Here is a 21,909-nt window from a genome sequence, read left to right as displayed (position 1 = left end):
AGAAAACCTTACTACTAACTAAAAATCTTAATTACTGGGTGCCAAAGGTCAGACTAGAATCGTGAAGGATGTCTTAAAAATCTGCTTCATAATTTGAAATCCGTACTTGTTAAGATATAAATACCTGTTTTAAATGTATGTGCAATATGTTTTTTAGTAAAAATCTACCTGAAAAACAAACTAAACTTGTAATCTACCTACTGGTACAGTTGTTGGCTATCAAAATACTGGTGATTTTTTTACCTCAAAATCAACATCTGCAAGAAAATGTGTTCTCCCAAAAAAGACACCAGTTTTTGTTTAGTGAATAAAAATAAATAAAAAATAAAAATATATTAATAATGTAGGACAAAATATAGAAAACTCTTTTTGTACAAAGTTAGCTATAAATGTAGGATTGATCAAAAAGCCAAAAAAGAGATCTCACTTAGCATTTTGCAAGTTTGTGTTTAGAAAACATTTAAAATAGTCTTTCCATACTACCAGGTGTACAGATGTATGGAACTAAAAGTTTTTTGCTTAAGTTACTTCTTTATTTTCTCAACAGGGAATAAAATAATGCTTTATTCCCCCCTTTTTGACTAATAATAAACAGGCAGTTCGTTCCCTCGAGAATACAATAAATAAAATACGTATTTTTACTCTTAATATAAACTGAAATTAAATAAACTGAATTTTTTGAGTATCTCTTAACATAAACAAACTCCTTGATACCGAATTTTAGCCTTAAAATTGCAATCCCTTCGTCGCCTCTGGCATTACCAACCTACATTCTCGGTATTATAATAGTTGTTTATTCCCTTGATACATAAATAACTATGAAAAAACTAATCGATAATTGATAATGATAAAATACCGTCCGATAAAAAAATAAATAAATTAGAGTAGGCAGTGATTAAAGCCCTTCAGATAGCCATCCTAATTTTTGACATCAAAGGTCCGCGGAATTTTTGACAAGTTTGCGTTTTATTCCTTTTGAGTGAAATAATGTTCACTTTAGAGCAGAACTTTTTTTATTGCTGTACAAGACGAAAACGGCGAATGGTCATTTTCACTTTCAGTTTGTGTGGAAAATTTCCAGCCCAGATTCCCAGCCAATGTGTTGCCAACTGTAGAATTTAATCGACGCCTACTTTAATTTATTTATTTTTTTGATGGCAACCCACTATAAAACCTTTTTTGACAAAAGCTATGATCTGTGAATTACAAATAATATCTATATTTTATTCCATTCTTACCAAAAAAATTTTCATATACCTACTTACAAAAAATCGGATAAATCAAACAAATTTTGTGGAACCTTAATAATAATAGCAATAACCAAGCAGAACTTTTGTATTTATAGAGGGAATTTTTTGGTCCAATTTATAAAAATTTAAAAAAAAAAAACTAAAGTCAAAAGCCCCTTTGTAATAACTTAATAAGTTATCATTTTATTTAAAAAAATCAATATATTACGAAGATTTTGAATGACTAAAAAAGCTATATACCTTTCCTGCAATTTTAAGAAAGTGTACAATTTTTCCAATATTTTGCCATTCATTTTTATTAAATAAACAAAATTAAGTGAAAAATACTACGTGTATTTTGTTGCAGACTCTATGTGGTGATTCAAAAAAAATCGATTTTTTTTGTTTTTATTTTGTTTTTTTTTTCCAAAGGCAACCCACTATAAAACTTTTTTTGACAAAAGCTATGATCTGTGAATTACAAATATATATGTTATTAGAATTTTACCAAAAAACATTTTTTCATATACCTAATGGAAGAAAAATCGCATAAACAAAACAAATTTTGTAGAACCTTAATAATAATAACAATAACCAAGCAGAACTTTTTTATTTATAGAGGAATTTTTTTTATTCCACTTTCTACAAATTCAAAAAAAAAAGAAACCTAACTAAAGACTAAGCCAAAAACCCCTGTGTAATAAGTTATGTTTATAAAAAAAATCAATATATGACAAAGAATTTAAATGATTAAAAAGCTCTATACCTTTTCTGTAATCTCCTACCTCATTTTTAACAATTTGATTTTAAGAAAGTGTACAATTTTTCTGATATTTTGCCATTCATTTTTCATCAAATAAACAAAATTAAGTGAAAAATACATACGTGTATTTTGTTGCAGACTCTATGTGTTGATTCAAATATGCTGAAATGCCAAACCTGAAAAACAAAATACACTTTCTATTCATTTCTACATTTAATATTAATATTTCTAAAAGTCGTCACTTTTTCGAGCACAAGTAAACATTGCTAGCTATATAAAAATAACTGAAAGTTAAATTTCACTTTGCTCAGGCAGTGTACAAAACTGATTAATTACCTCAGAAGTAATAATTTTACTTAAATTGTCTCGAAAACGTTTCTCTTTCAACTAAACGTGTTAACAACTTATACCGCTTAATCGCAGTGAAATTATTTGACTCATTTGTAAATCTATTGTTCATATCTAGGCTATCACGAACACATTATCTTTAAAATCAGAGAATCAGACATGTCATTATAACTCAACCAGCAAATATGCAAAATATTTTTCGCCCCAACTCCAGGCTGAAGAAATAAAACCAAAAGAAATAAAATTTAACGCTGAAGTTTAAATAATATAAAAGACCAAAAAATAACAATTTTCAACAAAATTATGACTATAATAGTACTACATTTTTAGGCAACCTTCACCTACTTCTACTACTATTATTATTATCTTAATGTAAATAAAAATTGCTAAAAAATAGTGTCAGGTCAGTCACGCCCCCAAATCCTTCTGCTTTTGTTTTTTTTTTTTGAATTTCTCTGTTTTTGCTGTAATTACTACTAAACGGAAGTAAATTATAAAACCTCACATTTGTACACACATAAAAACTTTGTCATTGGTCATTTTTAGAGCATAAAATATGAAACATTGCCTAAAGCATCTGCTACGCCGTATTGATCAAAATAACAATACAAGCGTTACTCTTCAGTGAGCAATGTAATGGAAAGGGTGGTCACCACATGTAAACAAACGGTAACAAATAGATCGAGATTTTTTTTTAACAACACCAACACTCCAATTAATAAAAAGGTCCAAGGTTTTCTTCTACAATTCGTGCGGAAAATAATCAGACACTATGAAGGCTATGTCAGTTTGAATAGTTTTTTTTTTATTTAGGCCTAGTTTATTTTTATTGACCCAGACAATATTTTGCTGAAATAATTTCTAGTCGGCGAACATAATTCATCACGATTTGTACTACAATGTGTGAATATATGACACGCAAAGAACATCATCTTGAACATGACCTTGCTTTATGCTTACAATGTGTACTTTCTTGTTACAATGCTCACATTAGAGATCATTCAACAAAATTATTTTTAATTACGTCGCTGGAATTATGAAATGAGGTGTCAAAATTATAATGGGGTTAAACGTTGCTACACTTAAAAAACTGCAAAATCATGGCTGTTTAGCGTTAATCCGAATAAAATGAAAGCTGTCATATATCATTTCCATTATGAAAATGACAACAATTAAACTTCCATTAATCAAAATTGATATCTAAATTGTCTTTGCAGCGAACATAAAAAGACAAGGATTTTTCCACGTATTTATCACCCAAAAAATATGATTAATGGGAGTTGTAATGACAAGTAATGGTACCTACAGAGTAATGCTTTTATGTGACAAACAATTAAAAAAAATTAAAAGTAAGCACACATTTAATAAAAATAAATAAATAAACAAACATTATTAGAACGAAATTGTCAAGACCAATGGTTTTGAAGCGACAAAAAAATTGAACTACAGTAAAACCTCGATAAATCGAACCAATTTGCTCAGATTACTTCAGATAATAAAAATACTATTTTTAATAAAAAAAAGTCATGAAAACATTAAAAAAACATGGAACCATTTTACCGACTATTAATTATTTTATTAATATTTTTATTAATTTTTATTAAAAAAAATTACATATAAAAAAATCGTATATATATCTCTCAAACGTCATTTGATATATTCAGTTAACTGAATGAATAAGTATGTAGTATGTTAAGTACTTTTTTACTGAAAAAACTGTACCAGGTGAATAAAAAGTATGTAACCAAATGTTTTTTGCTTTAACCAATTATTTTTTGAAAAAAGTAATTGATGAGTGATAAAGACCTATAAGAAGAATAACATTTTTTGAAATTTTCTGTTGTTTTTGAGTTCTACGAAATTTTTAAGTTTTTAGGTATAAATAGCAATTCACTATAAAACCATTTTCCTCAAAGGTTATGACCTAAGAATTACAACCATATACTCTATACAGGGTGCGCCAGAACTCGCGTCCCAGAGAAAATTTTGAAGTAAGGTACGATACCAGAAACATGAAAAAAATTCTATCTGTCAAAAAATTTTGACATATATTTTTTGACATTTGACATTTTTTTTATATCTATTTAATGATACTGATGATCTTGTATATGTTTTTTTTTTACAATTATTTAGTAAAGGGACAAAAATTTTGCTAATAAAAGCCACAAATAACATTGAACAGAGTTACAATTTAGGATACAGCTTCCTTATTTCCTCTTTTAATAGCCTATAGCAAAAAAACTTGGAAAATTATTTTTCCAACAGAAATAAATAGAGTCAAAGTGCAAACTTTAAACCCTCATAACTTCGAAATTTTTATAGATAAAATTTTTTAAACATTTTTTCCATGTTCCTGGTATCTTACCTTATATGGCATTTTTCTCTGGGGCGCAAGTTCTGGCGCATCCTGTATTTATTATTTAATTTTTTCAAATTTTTTTTTTTACATGAGTTGTAATTTTTAAAATAAAATCGCATAACAAAAAAAAATCAAAATTTCGTTCCCAAAATACGATCACATTTTTATATTACATACTTTAATTTATATTAATTATTATTTTCTGGAATCTGGAGACAAAAAACTGCTTGGTTCCATACTTTATAATCACCCTGTATAAATATGAACAAAAATAATAAATCTAAACTGGACACCCCTCGCAGTTTTAGCGAAAATAACTCAATTATATATTTATAAATAGGTATCAGATATTAATTTCAGCAAACATTTAATGAAAAAAAAAAACATTATTAGAATGAAATTGTCTTTAAGACTAATGATTTTGTACACAAAGTTTCATGAAATATTTTTTGAAGTATAATAAAACCTCGATAAACCGAATCAATTATGCTCACATTAATATGGTTACTTCAGACTTCAGATTATCAAAATACAATTTTTGATAAAAAAAAATCATAACATTAAAAAACATTATTAAAATACATACAGAGTGAATAGAAAGTATGGAACCAAGCGGTTTTATTTTTAGTCATTTGCCTCCAGAAAATAATAATTAATATAAATTAAGGTAATATAAAAAATGTGATCGTATTTTCAGAACGAAATTTTGTTTTGTTTTTGAGTTATGCGATTTTTTTTTTGTCAAAATTGCAATTTATGTGAAACATTTTTCTTGAAAAAATTAAATGTAAAGCAGATAGAGTATAGCTTTTATGAGAAAAATGATTTTATAGATAGTGGGTTGCCATTAAAAAAAATTAAGTTTCCTTAAGTTTTGAGTAGAACTCAAAAACAAAAGGAAATTTCGAAAAATTTTATTTTTGTTAAATCATCACATTTTTATAGTACTTTATGACTCATCAATTAGTTTTTTCAAAAAATAAATAGTTTAAGCAAAAAACGTTTGGTTCCATACTTTTTATTCACCTGGTATAAAGATATAGTGTAGACATACAGAGTAACTCAAAAAACCGGGCCGTCACATGGAGATTTAACAACTTTTCATTCCCTTTTGTTAACATTTTATTGTCACTGTTGATTGATTTTTGTTAATAAAATAACACATTAAGAAAAAAATCATATAAATCTGTCACACGTTGACATTTTCAGCTAACTGAATGAACCTAAGTATGTATATTAAATCCTTTTTTACTGAAAAAAAAAACGGTTTTCAAAATCAAAAATATCCCTGTTTTAGTTGTTACAGACTTTGAAAAACAATTATTAAAAAATATTGACAAAAATAAAAGAAACCTAAAATGGACACCCCTCCCAGCTTTAGTGGATATTATTACTCGTATATAAATATTTACAAATATCAGGTATTAAATAAAAAAAATATTAATAACCAAACATTATCCGAACGAAATTGTCATCAAGATCAATGGTTGTTTTGTACACAAAGTTTCATCAAATATTTTTTGAAATACAGTAAAACGTCGATAAGCCGAACCAGTTTATGCTCGCATTAGTATGGTTACTTCAGATTATCAAAACCAAAAAACACATAACAACATTAAAGAAAAAAACATTATTAAAAATACACTAAATATACAGAGTGATTAAAAAAACGCAACGTGGGTGTAGTTTTTAAATACAAACAAAAACTTTTTACTAGCTTTTATTTACATTTTACCGCCACTATTAATTGATTTTTATTAAAAAAAATAACATATTAAGAAAAGAATTGGATAACGCCATTTGATATTCAATGAAAATATGTGTTAATATTTTTTTCAAATCACTTAAACTCTCACATGTTCGGACATTAAAAGTAATAGTTAATTTGTTCGCATTAAAGAGGTTGCACTGTATTCAATTATTATTATACGTTTTAAAATATGATTCTTTAAAAACCAATAGTCAAAATAATGTTGTCCTCTTGATGTTTCATAAGCCTTATTTTGTAAAAATCGCATACTTCTCACACTTCACGAATGTTGACACTAAGTGAAAAAAATTCTACATTTTTGTAATTACTATAAAATTGGCTTCTTTTTTGTTAGGATATGTTGCAATAGTTGTTTTGCATAGCAATCACGAGTACAAATCCTTGTACTGACTTTCCAAGAAAAGCTTCCTTCGCGTATTGGGAAATCAAGGAAAACTCATTTACCTCTTTTAGAGACAAAGAAGTTTTTTCAAATATGACAAAAATCTAATCTGTTTCCAGAAGTGGTGTTACGTCAAGCGGATTGGTAAAAAATAATGAACGTGTGTAAGTGCAACTGTAAAATGTATTTTTAATTATCCCGTACGGTATGAAACATATATCTCGCGTGCAAAGCTGTGGTCGTGTCATGCGACCTTTAAACTGTGTCATTAACTTTTTCCTATAGACATTACCGAGAAGAGGGTCAATAGAGAAAGACGTACAACGGGTGTCAGACCAGGAAAATAATCGCCTCTTGCAGTTCTCACATGTCGCAACATACGATACTAATAATTCCAAGTAACCGGAACCTATTTAATATTGTCTTAATTAATAGTTTTGTAGCATAATAGGCCAATGCGACGCCGCTAAACACTACTTTCACCACTGATTGTTATTGTTGCTAATTTTAAAGATTAACACAATGTCCTAGCTGTTGTATTAATATGTTATTAACGACGTTACGAAGTGTAACAATGCATTAGAAATTATTTTATTAGCAGTTTTTAGATCCCATCATAGAGCACCTATAATTTCCCAATCGGTGACGTATGTTACACAACTTTCTCTACTCCAACAATAACGTAGTTATTGACATTTATTTACTACGCTGTCAAACCAGATTTAAAATCGTATTATGTTGTAACTAATTATATCCTTTAATTAGGCTTAGAGGATTAGTAATTGTATATCTCCAAAGACTTTTAATTTGTACATTCGCAATCTGATTGCAGCTTTGTCTTGCATATTGGTTTTTTATTACCGCTGGATTTGTAGGTGGAAACCGATTATTTTTAATGCACTTATTGCGTCAAGTGAAGGCGAGCGATTTAATTAGAACAGTGCAAGCTAATTCTAATACTAATGCTAGGTTAAATGTTGACCTCAAAAAAAAACAAAAATCAATTGATGATAAGCCTGATAATAAAGCTTATCAAATCATAGTAAACAACAAGCAACTAATCTTCTTTTTTGAAAATTACTAGTAAAATAACACAAATTTTGGACAATTTTGTTTAAAAAAGAAGTCGACCCATAATAGTTATTTATACAAGACGATAAAGAAATTGTTTATCTACGAGTGAAAAGGTTAAGTTTACGAGTGAACTTTTTTCACGAGTAGATAAACAATCTTTATCGTCGTGTATAATATTTCGTTTTATTTTGTACTCACCTACCAGAATTTCTTGAATATAAACAGTAGATAAAAATTACTAGACGATAAAAGACTACTTTATCTACTGAAATTAGTTGATAAAAACCATCGCCGTCTCCATAGAAATAATCTTTTTCTCGCCTGGGCATTTTGTGAGTTCAACTGATTCCCGTTGGCGCTTTAATCTGGGGAAATTTTTTGACATATCCAGTTTTTTAGCTTAAAGGGTTCAACCTCATAATATCAATTCTCCCTGGCGTATCTTGTTTTGTTGTATCCTTCCTTCCCAGCGTTTATTAATTGCGTTATTTTTCGTTAATAATTAAAAATCATTCAGTTTTTCCTTAGTAACCCCGTAACTAAGAAAAAATCGGAATCACTGCTCCAATGCATTTTTTACAAAATGCCCAGGCGGGATATTGATACATTTGATTAAGGAGGCGGTGATAAAAACACAAGTAATTTTTTTAATCATTGTGCCAGACTTAATAGAATACACTGAATTTTATTTATTTCTTTCTAATTTACTTTTTTACGTACATTTTTAAAAAATTATTCATAAAAATACAAGAAAAAAACAACAAAATTAAAATGTTTTTTAACGCGTTTTTTATTTAAGCTTTTTTTATTTTTTGAAAATAGTAGAAGCAGATCAAATCTTTTATTTTGGAAAAAAAACTGAAATTTAATCATTTATTTTGTTATAAAATAAATTGATTTAAGCTACTCATATAATCTAAAATAGTTATTTATGTTACAAAAACCTAAAATACAGTAAATACTATAAGTATGTACAAACCGCTTCAAAACCCTTTTTACAAAAGCTAGAGTTACAACTTCTATATTTTATTCAAGTTAATGTCATTTTGAAAATAAAACCATATAACTCAAAAACAAAAACAAAGTTCATTCTCAAAACGCAATTACATTTTTTTCACACTGCATTTTATTCATTTCTTTTTAATTTACTTTTTGTACGTACATTTTTCAAAAATTAGCACAAATTGCTTTATTTTGGCCGAAAATTGAGATTTATTTAGTTAAAATACATTGATTTAGAATGATTTCTGACTCAAAATCAAGCAAAAATCCGTTAGAAATAGCTCAAATCCCTTTATTTTGGCAGAAAACTGTGATTTATTTCGTTAAAAAATCCATTGACTTAAGCTACTCATATGATCTAAAATAATAATTTTTGTTACAAAAATCTAAAATATAGTAAATACTATATAAAAATGTGCCACTTCTTCAAAATAAGATTTTGGGATTTTTTTTTGTTTTTGAGTTCCACAATATTTTTTTCTTAAATGGACACCCACTATAAAACTAGAATTACAACCACTCGTGTTTACATTTTATTCAAGATTATCTAAAAAAGAATTTAAATAACTTGTCATTTTGAAAATAAAATCGCATAACTCAAAAACAAATAAAATTTTATTCTCAAAACACAATCACATTTTTATAGCACTTTAATTTTTATTATTATTTTCTGATTAAAAACTCACATAAAAAAGATAAGACAATATGTACTTAAATAAAACAATCAATACTTATCTAGAAACTGCTACTGCATCTAAATATCTTTTCTTTGATCATGATGATGAAAATTTCTTAAATTACAGGTCCCAAGACAAGAAACAATTTTATCATTTGTTCAGGTAGATTTAATATAGTGAAATTATTTAAACAATTGAATATCAGTTACTTTGAGTTACAAACCAAAATTACTCTAATTGAGTTTTGATTCGGGTAGAAAGTTTTTCAAAATAGTCTGGAACTTTATCAGATTTTAATTTTTTAGGAGCACCTAACCTAGTTATGATTTAATCTAAAATAATAAAAATAACTTACCAACCAATAATTATTGTAGTAGCAAAACGAGAAAGATGAAAAACGGCGATTTTCACATTATAGACTTCTCACACATCCTGTATGAACACATACCAGCATACATATATGTCTAATCTCATTTATTATTATTTGTTAAAGGAACTACAGCTCTTCTGGGAAAGATCTCATATCTCAAGTTTGCCTCGATTACACACTTATTTACTACACTGCCTCTATATGGAATATTTGCTTTGGTTATTTATATGATGTCGCAGAGATAGAACCTTACATAAGAGTGTAGAACATTGTCTAACCTACGCCTATTTAGTATACGATTTTAAATATGTTTCATAAATTTTATTTTATATTTCCTTAAGCAGTTTTCCTGTATCTTAATCGTCAATAAATATTTCCTTCTCAGAGAGACGAAACACCTTGTATGTACATTTTTCTCCCACATCCAAGTTCAAGTTCATTGCACAATACAATCGTTCACACGCTTCTCAAACTAACAAATTTTCCAGCGCAAAAATAAGAAAACCAACCTACCAGTCTACCTACTTGCCTACTTAATCATTTTTCAAATTAAGAGCAAACAAAAATATTTGTAATTAAGCACGGTTATAATGACTCGCATTGATCAAGTTAATTCGTCTGATTGATCAGGAACTCCTTATTTAGCAATGTTATGCACAAGAAAAATTTTAAATGTTACAGTGATAGTAATCAGATTTAATTTATTTCATGGAGATTCTTAAACCGGTGATAATTTTAACTAAACAAAATTAAAGTCGTATCAGTGTAAAAAGCACTTAACAATAAAATGGAACAGACTGACATTTAACATGAAAAGGTTATTATGACACACTGACACAGCAAACGGTTTATTAGCCATCATTGTGGATCTAGCAGTTTCCTCGCCTGAAAATCCCAGTGAAATCATTTTCAAATTTGAATCAACCTACTCGCATTTCAATTAGGCTCGTAGGTGGATTTTTGAATAATAATAAATTAATGATGTGGAATAATAGATGTCTAACCGCAATTTAATTGTATTAAGTTGTTCCTTAAGGCACAGAACAATAAAGAACATCATAAGTTCACTTAATTTTAATCAGCTGATTTGATATAACCTCGGTCTACTACTGCATAATTATCATAACAGTACTGTTATTACGCATTATAAAAAATTGTTTATTGCAGACTGCACCTCATTCACTCGCATTATGTAACTTTCGTTGCAAATGCTTAAAAAATAGGGTCATCTCGGGGCGATCCCTCATTTTCAGCCGTTTCTAGGAATCCAAATGAGGTGTCTACTTCCATATTTGCCTAAACTAACGGTGAATTTCCTCGGTGCAAAGCGTGCGTAATTGTTGAGACAAATAAAAGTAAGTATGAAAGGTTAAAAGTAAAGGTGATGACATTTTATACTCCGTGTATCTGATTAAGGTTTAAAGTAAAAGTTTCTTTAACTTGGGACTGAATCAATATAACCCAGGGAAATTTATAATAAATTACGTCAAAGGATCTCGACACTGATCGCTGCAATACTAATTTCGAGCAATACAAAACGACGTTCTGTAACATTTGCAACGTTTCACTATTTTATTAGTGCTGGGTGGTTAATGGTGCAAAGCTTCCATGTTCCATGCATGTTTCTACTCTAGAAACTGACACGCACGGCTTTTACGAACAGGATCGCTTGAGAATTTTCTAAACCATTTCAATTTCAACACTCGAGGATTTATTCAGAAAATGACAAGGAGTAATGGAGCTGACTTCAAGTTCTATTAAATTGTATGACACCACAAAATGTATTTTTAAATCTGTACAGTTAGTTTTTACTGAAACGATTATTTGGCAGCTGTTTGGTAAATAAAAACAGCAAAAGTGAATTAATTTAGCACATTATTTTGAATTCCAACGAAAAAGACGTTTTTGTTAATAGTGTGATGCAAAGACATTAGATTAAAGATAAATAAAGCAGTTATTGATTAATATATAAGATTTATTCCTTGCCATTTGTTATTCATGAAGTGTTTCCCAATATTGTGCAATTACAAGTAATTGCGTTCTAAAAAAAAACTTAAAAAAGTTTTCATTTGCATTTACATATTTTCAAATAATTGTTGGTAATTATTAATACTATATTAAAATTAATTCGTAGATAATTAGTTTATTATAAATACATATAGTTCTCGTAGTTCTCTCAACTGAACTTTTACACATTGTCAAAAAATTTGAAAAAAAAAACAGAAAGAGATTCCGTTTTCGCCTTGGTTTTCCTTAATTAAATTCAATTCATTTCTGTTTCTTTTAAGTGAAAAACCGAGTAAAACTACATACAGGGTGAACACAAAGTATGAAATCAAGCATTGTTTAATCATTTGCCTTCAAAAAATAATAATTAATAATAAAAATTACTGCTATAAAATGTCATTTGAGAATCAAATTTTGGTTTTCCTATGCGACTTTTATTTTCAAAATAGCAACATAAAATTCTTTTTGGTAAAAAATACTAAAATGAGGTAATTGCAATCCTCACATTATAGTCTTTTTTTAAAAAAAGTTTTATAGTAAAAAATATAGAAATTAAAAACTCAAAAACAGAAAAAATGTTCTATACTTTCTGTTCACTTAATACAGGGTGCGCCAGAACTCGCGCCCCGGAGAAAAATGGTAAGATACCAGGAACATGTAAAAAATGTTAAAAAAATTTTATTTATAAAAATTTCGAAGTTATGAGGGTTTAAAGTTTGCACTTTGAGTCTATTTATTTCTGTTGGAAAAATGATTTTCCAAGTTTTTTTGCTATAGGCTATTAAAAGAGGAAATAAGGAAGCTGTATCCTAAATTGTAACTCTGTTCAATGTTATTTGTGGCTTTTATTGGCAACATTTTTGTCCCTTTACTAAATAATTGTAAAAAAAAAACATATACAAGATCATCAGTATCATTAAATAGATATAAAAAATGTCAAATGTTAAAAAATAAATGTCAAAATTTTTTGCCAGATAGAATTTTTTAAACATTTTTTTCATGTTCCTGGTATCTTACCTTACTTGAAAATTTTCTCTGGGGCCCGAGTTCTGGCGCAGCCTGTATATTTATTTTTCATTCCCTTAATTATATTTAAAAAAAAAATTGTGTTTCATCTTTTTTAAGTAAGTTTAAAATTTAAAAACTGGAATTTCGAGTTTTTAACATAGTTTCATCAAGATCTAAATCCCGAAAGCTGAAGTCTAAAATTTTCAATTTCGGTTCAGAAATTTACGTAAGGTTGGGATTTGGTGTTTAAATTGTATTTTATGCGAAAATGCCAAGTTTGCCACCAAATTTAAAACAGAATTTCTGTTTCCGAACAGATGTGCTAAGTGCAAATTTTTTTAACAAAAATTTACATTTGTTGGTTCATCAAAATTGAAGAATTCAACATAACTCTTTCAGAGTGTGTGACTTTTAAAAGTCTTAAAAGTTTCTCAGCATTGCAATGTACCTCAAAAACTGATTCTAATACATCATTTAAACTATTTTATCGAATTTTAAAAATTTTGCAATTGTGTGCTAAGCGATCGTTTTATTTGATATAAAATTTTTTGTTAAAAAATTTCAATTTCAAGCAATGTAAGGTCAGAATTTTGAGTTAAAATTGTCTTTATTCGGTAATCCCAAGTTTGAACACTAAATTTGCTTCTTATTGAAAATATAAATTTCTAGTTTAAGAGTTGAAAGTGAAAATAATTAATTAATTATTATTTTTTACATTTCTTTCTTACACTGTTACTTCGACACTCAAAAATTCTAAGTAAAAACTTTATGTTTTTTACAGAAAACAAAACTTTATTATTATTCCTACTCCTGTTTATTTTTTGTTTATAAAGTTGGAAGTTAAAACAATTTCGAATTCCGAGTTTAGAAGCTGGAATTCTTACTTGGACAAACAAAATTCCAAAATTCAAAGTTGTTTACATTAAAAAATCAAAACTTTGAATGCAGTAAGTAAAAATTTGACGTTATTCACAGCATACAGAACTTCAATACAATAATTCAAAGTTTCGACGTTAAAATATGCCTCTCTAGGAATCAATTTTTTGAGTTATTGAGTCTAGTAGATGGAATTTTGTATCTTGTGTCGAAAACATAAGTTTTCGTGGTACTCGTAAAAGCCACAACATAAAAATCCGAAATAACACAATTAGAGAGGAAATTTTACGAATCTGTGGATAAAATTAGATTCTAGCTCGCCACACCTTTACGTTTTAGTGCTCTTTTTTTTAATAAAACCTATTATGCTTGAAATTGCTCTTCATTGTGTATCTTTTTACCACAGTCGTAAATCTCTTATTAACCTAGAAATTTCCATAGGGTGTTGTCTGCCTTCCAATTATTGTTTCGTCGACTTTCTACAGACAATACAATTAAAATCAGTTGTAATGTAAAAATGAACGGAGTGGCTTTAATGAACCGTCATAAATTCGTTTGAAGCTCATTAAAAATGCACGTCTTTGTCTTGTTAATTTCGAACAACATTCACTCGGCAATGCTAAATACAAATTGTTCGAATGTTAAAAAGAATGATTTTATTACAAGCTTAGGTTACCTACAACCTCCGCGTGCGTAAGTTAAATAATTAATGAAACAAGGCGCGGACATTTCACTATGAGCAGACAATCCCTAGTGAATCAGCAAGATTTCAGACAACCGTAATTAATATTTATTGATACCTTGTACTATTTTCTGTCATTTTGTCTCGGGACGAACGAGACAGATCTCTTATCATAGGTTTGCGTAATAAATGTATGCAAACGATGATTGCTCTATGATTGTTATCACATCATGGGTATCCGCATCCGCCCATCGTGTGCCGCATTGCATGTTGACACGACGCTATCTTCAAATCTTACGCTGAATGCATTATTAACCTAATAAATTGTCTGACGGTCTGTTTGCTCGAATAATGGCAAGACGATTCGTTTCATTTAATCAAAATTTAAGTTTTTGTACTTTACAAGAACCCCAGATCACAATTACAGCCACAAAATTCGGGCAAACCTCATTACCACCCTCAAATTATGCAACAAAGTTTGGATGTTTTTCCCGTTTCGTACAACACAATACAAGGTGATTCTTTTAGGGCCTATACAGGGTGCGCCAGAACTCGCGCCCCAGAGAAAAATTTCAAGTAAGATAGGTTACCAGGAACATGGAAAAAATGTTTAAAAATTCTATCTGTCAAAAAATTTGACATTTTTTTATGTTTATTTAATGATACTGATGATCTTGTATATGTTTTTTAATAATTATTTAGTAAAGCTACAAAAATTTTGTCATTAAAAGCCACAAATAGCATTAAACAGAGATTCAATTCAGAATACAGCTTTCTTGTTTCCTCTTCTCATCGCCTGTAGCGAAAAAAAATGGAAAATTTATTTTTCCAAAAAAAAAAACTTTTTAACTTCTAATACAGATAGAACTTTGAAATTTTGTACACAACTCAAATCGACCAGTCTAAGTTCAATTAAATTATTTTCAAAATGGCTGAACTTCCGGAACTACGAGAAATTGGCGCCAACTTAAAAATTTTAAATTTAAACCACTTATTTTTATTGCATTTTTGAATTCTCCTCTCCAAACTGAGTAAAATGTACCTAGTTGTTAGTACTTATCTGTGATAGTTTTTGACATATGTCAATTTTTTGCTCAAAATTTTCATTTGCAGAGGTTTATTAAAAACATCACAGCTCTTGAACCGTTTGCAATAAGTAAATAATTTTTCTTGCCTGTGATAACCAAAGGTTCGAAGAGTTTCCTAAAATTTTCAAAATTGTCAACTGTCAAATTGCAAAGCTTATATGATTTTTTGAAAATGATATTTAACAAACAGCTATAACTCAGTTTTTGCAAATAAAATGACCCTATTTTCTCAGAAAGTACATCAATTTCTAGAAGGACTTTTATCAACATGTCCTATACCTATCTCTTACAGTTTTTGAAATAATCACGAAAAACCTGTTTTAATCTTCAACCAAATGAAATAATGGAAGCCACTCAAATCAGTTCACCATCGAGTTTTGGACTGTTTGAAAATGGTAAACATATCGAACATCTGTATTTAATTATGGTATATCTTTATTGTATTTTTCCAAAGCCTACGTGATTAACTATAAAAATAAAAACAAGATTATTTCAAACAATGTAAGAGATAGGTATAAAACATGTTGATAAAAGTCCTTCTACAAATTATTGTACTCTTGATTGCCGTTGAGAAAATAGTCATTTTATAGCTGTTATAGTTATAGCTGTTTGTTTATGATCATTTTCAAAAAATCATACTAGTCTTGCAATTTGACAGTTGACAATTTTGAAAATTCTAGAAAACTTTTCGAACCTTTGGTTATCGAATGCAAAAAATATATTCACTTATCGCAAAGGGTTCAAGAGCTGTGATGTTTTGAATGAACCCCTGCAAGTGAAATTTTTGACCAACAAATTGACATATGTCCAAAACTACGACAGATAAGTAATAACAACTAAGTACATTTTACTTAGTTTAAAAAGGAGAATTCAAAAATGCAATAAAAATAAGTGGGTACATTTAAAATTTCAAAGTTGGCGCCAATTTCTCGTAGTTCCGGAAGTTCAGCAATTTTGAAAATAATTTAATTGAACTTAGACTGGTTGATTTAAGTTGTGTACAAAATTTAAAATTCCTATCTGCATTAGAAGTTAAAAAGTTTCTAATATAGGCCCTAAAAAATTAGGGCGTCAGAAATAGGGTGCCCTAGAGAAAAATTTCAAGTAAGATAAGACACCAGGAATATGGAAAAATGTTTAAAAAATTCTGTGAAAAAAATTTGACATTTATTTTTTTCATTTGACAATTTTTTTGTCTATTTAATGATACTGATGATCTTTTTTAGATGGAATTTTTTTTAACATTTTTTTCATGTTCCTGGCTTTTTAGCTTACATGGCCCGAGTTCTGGCGCACCCTGTATAAGGCAGCTGTTGTAATAAGCCGTTCATTGTGGTGCCATTGTCGCGTTATTACCCCTTTTATGTGTTGTACATACCCTCCCTGCACCCACTAGATTTATTATTAGCGGTCATTTCTTTCGTTTTATGCCTCCAAAAGAGATATGACATCGTGTCGATAAACCACATTATGAATAATTTCATGGTCACTTTTCGAAGCAAGAGTTCCTTTGCACCAGGTCGAAAAAATTGCCAAATCACTCACGTTAATACGGAGGTAAATTTTTAGAGTGGCGAAAAAAACTCACGCCATAATGGGTAGTTATACAAAAGGTTTGAGATATTTTATAACAGACGTTACTAATATAATAACGAAAAGCTTTGCCAAAGCTTTCGAGCTGATTTATTGTTTTTGTTGAGGAGTTTGATGGAAAATGATAACAAATAAGTTTTTGTTTCACGTTGGGGATAATGAAAAACGAGTGACGTGATGAAATTCAATCAAAAAGTTTTCCACCTACCGATGGAACAAAATTAATCAATAGATTGTGCCAATTTATTGGCCTATTTGTTTCCTCCTAGAAACGACAAAAATCTCTATTAACCGAATTATAATCTGTTTTTTACTAAAAAGCTTTTCGTACACCTTTCCGTGAAACATTATTCAGTCATATTAAATCAAAAATTAAATTTTATAATAAAAAAATACTAATACAATCTACTCATTCAAATACAAAATTTTTCAAAAATTTATTTTTGCGTTCCCACACGTTTATACACTTGTCCTGAGATTCTTAGACCCCTAAAAGTGCATTTTGATCAATTTTAAAGTTTTCAATTTTTCACAAAATCTTGTTTTTTTTTCGGTAGTCGTACCGTTGAAAAACACTTTTAACTTTCTGTCGCAGGTATAAAAAAATCTTGGTCATGCGACAAATAGTTACTCAAAAAAATCTCTAATTTAAATAAAAATTGTAAAAATATATTTTTCGAGGCCAATCGAATTTAAAAATGAAGAATCATAAGCGTCATCTAAAATTAAAAATTACGATTCCCATTCAATTTAATTAAATTTCCTTCAAAAAATGGTGTCAAGTAGACAAAAATAAACTTGGTGAATTTAAACTTATTGCCTGAAGATGGCCATTACAAAAATTGACCGAAACATGTAGCAATACAATTTTAATAAACATTTATGAGAAAAAGAAAACAAACAAAATTTTCCCCTTATCCAAATATCGATCTTTTACAAAAACTGATCAAGCAATAATTCCTTAAAAAATCGTTTGGAAATAGCACAATTTGTTTCATTTTGGCCAAAAATTGTTACTTAAGCAATTATTTTAATTAAATACATTGATTTAAAATGACTTCTGAGTTAAAATCGAGCAAAATTGGATTGTAAAAAGCTCAAATTGCTTTATTTTGACAGAAAGCTGCCATTTAAGCAATTATTTTTATAAAATACATTGATCTAGAATGATTTCTGGGTTAAAATCGAGCAAAATTAAATTGAAAATAGCTCAAATTGCTTTATTTTCAGTAAAGAACGTTGATCAAAAGTAAAAACTCTTCATTCTTAAGAAAGTTATTTTATATAATTTATGAAACCAGTAAACAATTAGAAAATCAATACTTTTTAAACCTATTTCAAATATTTCGTTGAAAATGCTGATAATTTGTAAAAATGTTTTGAGTGATAAACTCGTCAACTCAAAACCACACTAATTTAAAAGCCACCAAACATTGTTGTAATATCAAAACTAGTATTATGCTCGAGTTCTTAGGCTATGTAAATATTTTTTTAACATCCAAGTAATTTACCGGAATATTTGTCATTACTGTGGCCAATGCCAATTGTAGAAAATTTTTGAAATTCAATTTAAATATTTTCAAAAATTATTCAATACCTATGTTTTGTTCAGTTTTTAATAAGCATTCAAAAATGTCTAATTTCGTTGCGCATTTCCTTGTTTCTTATTTACAACGCGAATATTTCTACTCAATATAGCGCTTCAGCGTTCAGTATGACAATAATAACCCTGAAGATGCCAAATCGGTGAAACAGGTTTGGTCTGTTTTTAGGTAATTGCAGTTTTATATCTTTTTCCTTATTTCAAAACTAATTTTTCTCAGTTCTACTCTACTTCAAATTTCGTTTTAGATAAAAATCTCAGAACAACTTATAGTTTTCCCAACGATATGCAGACCAGAAACAGTTACACAATTTTTAACTTTCAGCTCTTGGACTTGACAATAAAAAAGGTCAAGCATATAACAATAGGTGGTACACTTCCTTTCAACTCTCCCAACGAAATTATTTGATTATAGAGTGATTTTTGATAATTACACAAATTTTGACTTTTAAAGCCCCGTGATACTATTGTTTATAACTTATCTGAAATCTGATCATTTTGAGGCCTATAACTAGCCTTTGCTAAATCAGCTCATAAGAGAGTCAATAAAGTAAAAAAAGAACAACCGTTACTTATTAACATAATTTTGTGTCAAGTCTTTCCATTTGTGAATCAACAAAAGTGTATTGTAAAAAACTGTTAAAAATATGAGACTAGTAACATACATATGTTAAATTTTATATCACCCGGATGTAATAAAATAGACCTATATAAGATAGGTGTATTTTTTCGTGTTACGGTCAACGCTCTCGAGCTTTTAAAATTGTTACACTTGGAAAAAAAGTGTTTAGCAATTTAATTCGATTGTTTTTGTGACCCCCAAACTTACGGTTTATAATCTCCGATTGCAGTATTTTTGAAAATATCCATTAAATGTGCACCGTTCACTTCACACATAATTCAAATCACTCGTCATTTTTATTCGAAAAAATCAAAGCACGAAAGCACTCCACAGTGTAATCCGGGCAACGAACAGCTTGGAACTGAGCGCACCTTTCAGGTGCGAACCACACAACCAACTAGCTCTTGCTCTAGCATCGACTCTTCGGCGAGTTACCAACTCGCAGAGCGAGATACATGTCTGAGTAATCCCGAATTTGAGTGGTGGGCAAAAGCTATCGTCCCCGTCACCAGAGAAGAATGTGTTCAAGATCAGCCTTGAACTCTTCTTCGCGACAGGACAAATTTCAATTCAAGCGAGAATCTCTAATTGCATAATAACTGCGCTAATTGCCAGAGGTCAGCTTCGAGCCGGAAAAAAGCTCGATAAGGGAGTGCTAGTCGCTGAACACTATCGCCGAGATAAAGCTTAACGCAAAACCTTTGTTTCGAACGGGTCGGCAGGAACTGGAACGTCCTATACCACCCCACAGGGTGAGTCAGCTGACATGATGCACAATTTTTTACGCCTCATAGACTTGAATGTCACTCAAACATAGACATAACGTCGCAATTTTACGGATAAAAATTCACAAATTAAACAAGTTGAGTGACAAGCCAGCAAGATGCAAAACTGATGGTTTTGAAACAGGTGCCAAAGTCGCTTAAGTATTCTTTGTATTGATGTCAAAATTTTAGAAACAAACCACGAGGAAGAAAGCTGTTGTTTAAAAATTGACATTTTTGGAAATCTGTTTGTTATTTTTTAAGATTGATCAATAAATACGAGTACAGTAAACTAGAAACGCTATTGATTACAATGTATTAATAATTTAATTATTTTTATTAATTTCAGGGATTTTCAGGCTTAATTTTTAAATCACATCAACAAAAAATTCAGTCAAATGTGTCGTCGCAATATAAAAAAAATTGTGGAAACAACTACAAAAATTGACGTTCTACGTAATAATGAAACTGTTTTATTGAATTTCGAATGATTTATCACAATTTTCAGATAGAACTAAATTCAAATCAAAAGATGGATCTTAGCAAAAAAAAAACGAAAAATCGATTTCCGAATCCAAAACGTGGCTAAATTGAGAGATTTTGTAGAAACAAGTACAAAAATCGCCGTTTTATCTCATAGTGACCCTATTTTAGCCAATTTCGAATGATTTAGCACGATTTTCAGACAAAACTTGGTTTAAATCAAAAAAATTTGACAACAAAAGACAAAAAAAATCTCTCGACCTAAATCGATTGATAAATCCAAAACGTGATAAAATCAAGAGATTTTGAGGAAATAAGTACAAAAATTGTCCCTATTTTACCGAATTTCCAATAATTTAGCACAATATGCAGATAGAACTTTATCCAAATCAAAAGCTTTTGGTAAAAAAAGACAAAAAAAACTCTCAATTTGAGTCAATTTTCAGATTTTCAGATAAAACTTGATTCAAATCAAAAAAAAAATTGACAATAAAAGACAAAAAAAATCTCTCGGCCTAAATCGATTAATCAATCCAAAATGTGATAAAATCAAGAGATTTTGAGAAAGTAAGTACAAAAATTGTCGTTTTATGTTATAATGACCCTATTTTACCGAATTTTCGATGATTTAGCACACTATGCAGATAGAACTTTATCCAAATCAGAAGCTTTTGGCAAAAAAAGACAAAAAAGTCTCTAGATTTGAGTCAATTTCTAAACTCAAAAAAAATTACGTATGTTCTTTATCAAATTTCAGATGATTTTGCACGTTTTGCAGATAGAACTTGATCTAAATCGAAAAATTTTCGTAAAAAAAACGATAAAAGTCTCTCGACATTAATTAATTTCTAAAACCAAAACGTGGTAAGGTCTAAAAGTTTTGTAGAAATAAGTTCAAAAAGCGTCGTTCTAAGTCATATTGACACTATTTTATGCAACTTAGAATAATTTAGCGCGTTTTGCACATAGAACTTGATTAAAATCGAAAGATTTGGTTGAGAAAAGCACGAAAATCGTTTTTTTAAAAAAGGACGAAAGAAAGTCTTTCGAATCCAAAACGTGGTAAAAATCGAAAGATTTTGTAGAAACAAGTCGTTTTATCTCATAGTGACGCTATTTTGAACAATTTCGGATAATTTAGCATGATTTTCAGATAGAACTTGATTTAAATAAAAAAAATGGACAATCAAAGACAAAAAAAAAGTGGT

The 21,909-nt window shown here is 29.0% G+C and overlaps 1 protein-coding gene across 3 annotated transcripts in view; it reads right to left on the bottom strand.

Moving 5' to 3' along the window:
• LOC123010559 overlaps positions 1-19,914 on the bottom strand; it is a 47,563-nt gene extending 27,649 nt beyond the window's left edge. The window contains exons 1-2 of one of the 3 annotated variants that reach the window (XM_044407557.1): positions 19,662-19,914; positions 2,115-2,168 (exon numbers count right to left, since the gene is read on the bottom strand). The gene's annotated coding sequence lies outside the window, so the exon portion shown is untranslated. Of the gene's footprint in view, positions 1-1,580; positions 1,618-2,114; positions 2,169-19,661 lie in introns of those variants that run through there. The other 2 variants (XM_044407558.1, XM_044407559.1) reach the window with 2 other exon arrangements.
• Between the last annotated feature and the right edge of the window lie 1,995 nt (positions 19,915-21,909).

This window comes from Tribolium madens, unplaced genomic scaffold (assembly GCF_015345945.1).
Source record: "Tribolium madens isolate multiple individuals breed KSU strain unplaced genomic scaffold, Tmad_KSU_1.1 Scaffold_91;HRSCAF=231;Tcas5.2_LG7, whole genome shotgun sequence".
Lineage (NCBI taxonomy): Eukaryota > Metazoa > Arthropoda > Insecta > Coleoptera > Tenebrionidae > Tribolium > Tribolium madens.
Note: the sequence above shows the minus strand (reverse complement) of the source record. Positions and strands in the feature narration are given on the sequence as shown.